The 6,428-nt window shown below is 34.8% G+C and overlaps 1 protein-coding gene across 2 annotated transcripts in view; it reads right to left on the reverse strand.

Annotated features, from left to right (window-relative positions):
- Gyc88E (Guanylyl cyclase at 88E) overlaps nt 1-6,428 on the reverse strand; it is a 56,364-nt gene that overhangs the window by 5,683 nt on the left and 44,253 nt on the right. The window lies entirely within an intron of this gene.

The raw sequence follows: 6,428 nt of genomic DNA on the forward strand, positions 1-6,428 counted from the left end.
ATATTACTTCACACAGATACTTTAAAATAAGTCTGCATGCCACAAGCATTCAAAATATTTGTGACTTAGATCTTTGATCTGATGTTAAATATGTTTGGGATATAATTTCTTATTAAGCCTATGCAAACTAGGTTTCTGCTTTAAGTAAATCAAAAAATAAATATGAAATTTATTTTAACATTCGGAATAAAAAATGAAAATAGTAAATAGTAAATAGAAATTGCTTCTATTTTTTTTTGTGTTAAAAGCTAGTTATTAATGAAAAGAGTTTTACGAACAAGTAACGCGCATAATATATGTACTTGAAAGGGCAAATTAATTAAAAGGAAATAAAATTGAATTAGCTCTTAACTCTCTTAACTCTCAGCATCATGCAGTGTGCAGCTGTCCCCCCTGCTACATCTTTGTGTTGAAAAATCAAGTGCAATATTACGCATACGCCATGTAGCATGCGCAAAGGGTTCTAGGTAAATTGACTTGTCTATTATAAATGCATTAAATAATAATGTGGGCATGCATAAAATGAAATGAAGTGCCCGAGTTGATGCTAAATGTAGCCTGAGCGAGTTTGCAGGACGAACCCAACGAGCGAGAATATTTAATTATAACGCATACGCCGTGTACGCCCATACATTTTGTGTTACTTGTCAAAGTGACAAGTTGAGACATGCCGCCAATGCTGGAATGGTTTTATCAGCAAGCCATTTAGGTTAATTTGGGCTTAAGTCAGTCCGACTCCAATGCTTGACTGTGCGCCTTGTATTGCCTACGTAAGTGGCTGTTAATTGACCTAAGTCAATTTATGTGTACATAGCCAACAATTAAGTATAAGTGCGCAGGACAATTGCTATTTATACTGTGGTATGCTTTGGTCGCACATTCGTTGGCAATCTGGGAAATGCCTCGCCTCAAAGCAAGGCTAATTCAATTGCATTCAAAGGCACCTGCCGTTGCAGCTAAATACAGCCGAGTAATTGCCAGATATTCAGACTGCCGTCGCCTTGAGAATCCTCTACTCAAACTCGCATAATAAACAGCGGAGACAGCAGGGCAACAGGGCACCAGGGTGACATTTATTATTACTGTTGCAGTCACATATGTTCGTGTCAATTGGAAGTCATATGCTAACCACGAGCAGCTGTAAACTGAGCTATGCACTTGGGCGGATAGATGAGACTGGTGGCAGCACCTCAAGGCTGCAGTTGCTTACAATCTGCTGTAAATTACGAGCATGCTGCCGGTCCACAAATTACGGACCGTCGAAGTGCATTCTGGCATAACAGATGAGGCTAGCAGGTTGAGTTCAAAATGTCTGGCTGAATGAAGCTTTTAATTCAGGAATAGCGTCAAGTGAATGCTCCAGCGAATTATCTTCAGCACCAATTAACCCATATCTTTCGATACTGTGGTTACCTAAAGCATAAAATATGAATGCTTTTTCCGCTATATGATCCTTAGCTTCTGTGATTGAGCAGCTCTTAGAAGGCGAAAAGTCACATCACAAATCTCTAACAAATAAATGCTGTCGGCTGTACTCGACTGCATAATACTCAAAGCTCGGGAAATTGCGATTATGTAAATTATATTTTTTATAAATTTTTAAAAAAACTTATTTCTACATCTAAGATTGTAGAATATATAGATATATACAAAAAAACATACTTAATCCCTAGGATACAGGTGCTCAAAACTAATATGCTCTTTTCTCTTTTTGCGAACGAGCATCAAAAAGGAATAGAATCCATTACTCTCACTTTGCATGGCTTTATTTACGCTTTATTGCCATTTGGTTTGTCATAAACATATTTCATTGTAAGCTTTATGGTTATCCCACCTTCAAACCTGCCAATTCAGAAATTTATGCTCTGCGGCAACGCATAAAAAATTTCCAATGCCAAATGTAAAGCTTCAAAAAAAATCAAATATATTTGCATTTTGCTCTCGCGTTTTACTTCATTGCATTTTGGAGTCAATTTGTGGGGAATTGTGTTAAAATCTGAAATATCATAAATAATATCAAACTGATTCGCTTTGAACTTTGCAATATTGTTCATTTAATTGCTTTTAAAAGTTGCATTTCATTTAAATTCCCCCAAGATTCCGCATAAACAAAAACACAAACTCTTGACGTCAGTTGTATAAAAAACGCTTTTTTTTAGTATTTTCCTGTTCGTGTTTTTTAAAATGTATTTAGAATAGATTATTTAAAAAGCTGGCCTTAAGGCAGATAAATCTTCATGATATATAGAAAAAAAAGAAATAGAAAAATAAAGACTGCGCAGCTATTTATAAAACACAATAATTTGCAAGCCATACAAAATATCAAATACAAAAAAATGCTTAAAAATACTTATTTAGACATGGTACATACAAAAATTAGACAAAATTGTCAACACAACATTGTGTATCTCATATATAGAAATATAAATTAAACATGAAATAATAACTAACAGAAGAACTTTCATTTTCACGGGCACAGTACGACGAGGGTAGAGGCATGGGGCAGCTCCCTTTCCACCCACCATTTGGCATTGGGCAGCAAAAAAACATTGAACACTAGACGCTCTCAAAAAACTTGTGCCAAAGAGATCAAAACATTGTCCAAAATGCTGTCATCTGTTTCAGTTCTACGGTTTAAATATAATGTGTATTTTTATTACATTTTTGTTGTCGCGGTTTTTATCGGCCAATTACGTTGCGGCATTTGTTCATGAATGGAATACCCATGGGATATACAAGCATTTATATATATATATATATATAGATATACTCATTTATATATATTTCTGTTTAATTTTCTGCGCGTTTAAATTGCCAAAATAATAAACAGGATGTGAGCATGCTGCCTTGTGACGTCAGCAACCTTTTGATGGGGTGCTGAGATTAGTGGCTACCGCAGGAAGTGCACACCGTTGACGGGAAACTCTTTCGTTCTCAAATATGGTATGCTAATTTTATTCGGATATCAAGTGAATTTTATTAAATATATTTTTTAATTGAATAAAGCTGGTTTCTATGTTATGTTAACTGGAAATCATGTGCTATTGTGTGAACTCGTTCTAGCGAAACGATTAAAATAGAATTTATAACAAAATAAAAGTATGCATCATATATCCAAATAACACCTTTCTATGCGATTTTCATGGATTTGAGCAAAGCGATAAAATGTTCACAGCTATTATTTACGAGTATGTGAGTAAGAGCAAATGTGGTGAATTGTGAAAATAAGAGAAAGAAAGACAAAAGAGAGGGAGAGAGAGAGAGAGAGATTTAGATCGTGAATAAGATAGAGAGTATAGGCGGGAAGAGGATAAGTGCTTGAAAGAGATATGAGAAAAACTTTATCAGATTAATTATCGCCTTAGTTCGAAGTGCTCATTGAAGAATATATATAATATTTTACGAGGTCGGATCGATCTAGAAAACCTATTAAAATAGTAATTATGTAATTTACCTTTAGACTAATTAAATAAAATATTAAAAATACTAAATATTCTTAGAGCATTACATTTTTAATTTAACATGAGTGAAAAAAACTGTCAGCAACAGTGTTGCGAAACGAGTAAAATGTTTTGAATTCACTGACCAACACTTAGTAAATAAGTATTTACCAGCAAAATGCACAGATGAATTTTTAAAAAAGGCCAACTAAAAGCGGAGAAAAGTGAAAAGAGATATTAAGCGTTTGCTTGTTGCCAGCTTTTCGCGGCTTGTTATCATCAATCATGGCAAATTATGACTACATTTTTCATCGAAACGGGCAGCGACTGCAATCTGCATACAAAGTTGGGTTCTACTTTGAAGCGTTGCACAGTTGACCTTAATATGTCCTTGACCATCGTGTAACGCACTAGACTGATGTGCGAATTTGTCATGCACATTGACAGTGAGTGATGGAATGCTTTACAAAGTGGAAATTGTTTTCTGCATTTTGACAGGCTTCACTTTAGATGAGAAGAGTCGTGTGTAACTAAGTTACCTGGTTGCAGCAATGCTTAAATTAGAATCTGTAGCTTAAAGAGTTACCGTTCAAGTTGTTTGTCATGTTCCGCTTTATGGGCCTAGTCGACATGTTTTTCATTCAATTTTCCAGCCTCTAAAAGCAACGTCAAAAAATGCACATCATATGGAAAATAAAGGCGAAAACATTTGCGGCTGTCGTAAATTTTAATGAATTTATAAACAAACGGAAAAAACAACGAACATTTTATAAGGCAAATACAATATTGATGCCAACACCTACTGGCAATGGGCAAATATCTTATATACACACTCCTACATAAATGCCTCATGTACAGAGCTATATGGTGCTATATCCATGCACACTCTTCCACGCATGAGTGTAATTATGAGGCAAACAATTAATTTTCAAGTTCATTTGCGTGGGTAAGCCGGAGCGCTCGAGCGCCAAGACCCTAGCAGGGTGTATATAGATAGAGCATACAGAGATATATACGCATATGATCCGAGAGTCAAGTAAATACATATGCATAGATTTATTTTTATATTTTTGAGAAAATGTATTTGTACATTTTTGCGCTTTGAAGGTGGCTGCTTCATGTTAAGGTTAAATATACATATATGAGCGATGCCATAGGAACGAGTATAGCATATAGGCTATACAGTATCGAGAGCTTTCGTAGTTTCCAATTTTACTTATTATATTTTCTATATATGTTTTCTTTCACTTATTCAATATAATGGCCATGGGAGGGAAGTTGCCGAGCGTATGACTCAAATTTGATATGGATTTTCTTTTATTTAGCTCAATGTTGGAAATTGCTCATACGCCGCGTTGACATTGCGGCCTTTTCATTTTCAGTTTCGTCTCGTTTCATTTCGCCCGACACACAAAACACAATATTTAAATATTTTTGGGAATTAATTTGTAGCAAGTGCAACAAATCTAAAAGCATATAAATGGAATCGTTTGTTTATTACATTATATACAAATTACTGTTAGTATGTATAAATAGACCTATATTATTAAATAGTCTGTGCATCAGATATAAATGTTGCTGTCTGTTTAGCTGACACTATGGCATTTGCTCAATAGTTTATGGCAGATTATTTGGCAGCATCAAAATTATTTACATCTGTGAAATGCAGTTAGAGCGAAAGAGTGAGAGGGAGAGAGAATGGAATTGAGATTGAAAGAAAGCAAGCAGAATTATCTTGATAATTGACCTCATTTCTTAAGCGGCTACTTTTGCACAAGTGCCTCATATATATAAATTATTTATGATACATTTTTGTATTCGGGGAGCCCACAATGATATATAGCGCTGGGTAAAATTGGCTGTGGGCAAATAATTAAGATGCTTATATATGCAGCTGTTTCATGTCTTAAGGTTAAGCCCGTCTGAGTCTGGAAGGTAAAAGTTTTGCACACAGCCCCAAATCAGCAACATTTGGGCTCATGGCTTAAGAGTCATGTCTGCCTGTTGTGGGTAGAACCAATTGGGAATTATAAGTGCAAGCGCGTGCTGTACACCAATGGGATTCGTGGCGTGTGAATTGCTGTTCTCTCATTCAAACCCGTTTAGAAATGGGTTAGAGAAAGTAGCCTAACTTAAGCGTTTAATTAATGCTTAAATTTTATTGCACTTTAAATAGTGCTTAGTTGATAAAATAATACACAAATTGAAAAATCTCCTTAATGAGGCTGTGCAAGAGAATTCGGTAAGCCATAATATTAACAGCTGTCATGTAGCTGAGTAGAGATTCTTTTGAAATCCTTGGGCATATCTTAATCCTGGCTTCACCAATTTTCAATCATTATTTGCTTGAAGTCCACATAAATTGTGCTCAATAGTGAAGCACAACACAAAATTTTTAAAGATGACCATTTAAAGGCATTTTCCCCATCCATTTGCACTTGACAGTTAAATGAACATCAAAGTAAACAAAGAACTTTTAGTTTTAATTTTACGTCGTAGGTTTTTTTTTTTGGGTATGTAATGAGAACAATAAGAAAAAAGAACAAATTGTTTCGCTTGGCCAATTCGATTGTGTGCCAGAAAGTAAAAGTTTAAACGATTTTTAATACAAAAGTTTTAGTAGGTGCATTTTACATTTCGATTTGCCAAAAGAGATCTTTGCCAGGTATTTCCCACAAGTTGTTGTTGTTGTGATTTTCCTTTTTTATTTTATTTTTTTTTTTTACTTTTTGTTTCTGTGCGATGCATTTTCACACAAAGTCAAGTTCATGTCCACAAGCTACGCCAACCCCAAATGTAAATAGTTTATTTAAGGGCAAAACAAATTTTCCTTATTATGTAAGGTAAACAAACAAAGTCAAACGAACCGTCCGATGCAGTTGCTAGAGCCTTGAATGCTTAAAGTGACGCAAATTGATTTTGGTTTGTCTTTTTCTAAAATATTCAACTAAAGCGGAACTGGACATTTCGTTTATAAACTATTAAACG

The sequence above is a fragment of the Drosophila virilis genome, chromosome 2 (genome assembly GCF_030788295.1).
Source record: "Drosophila virilis strain 15010-1051.87 chromosome 2, Dvir_AGI_RSII-ME, whole genome shotgun sequence".
NCBI classification, from domain to species: Eukaryota; Metazoa; Arthropoda; class Insecta; order Diptera; family Drosophilidae; genus Drosophila; species Drosophila virilis.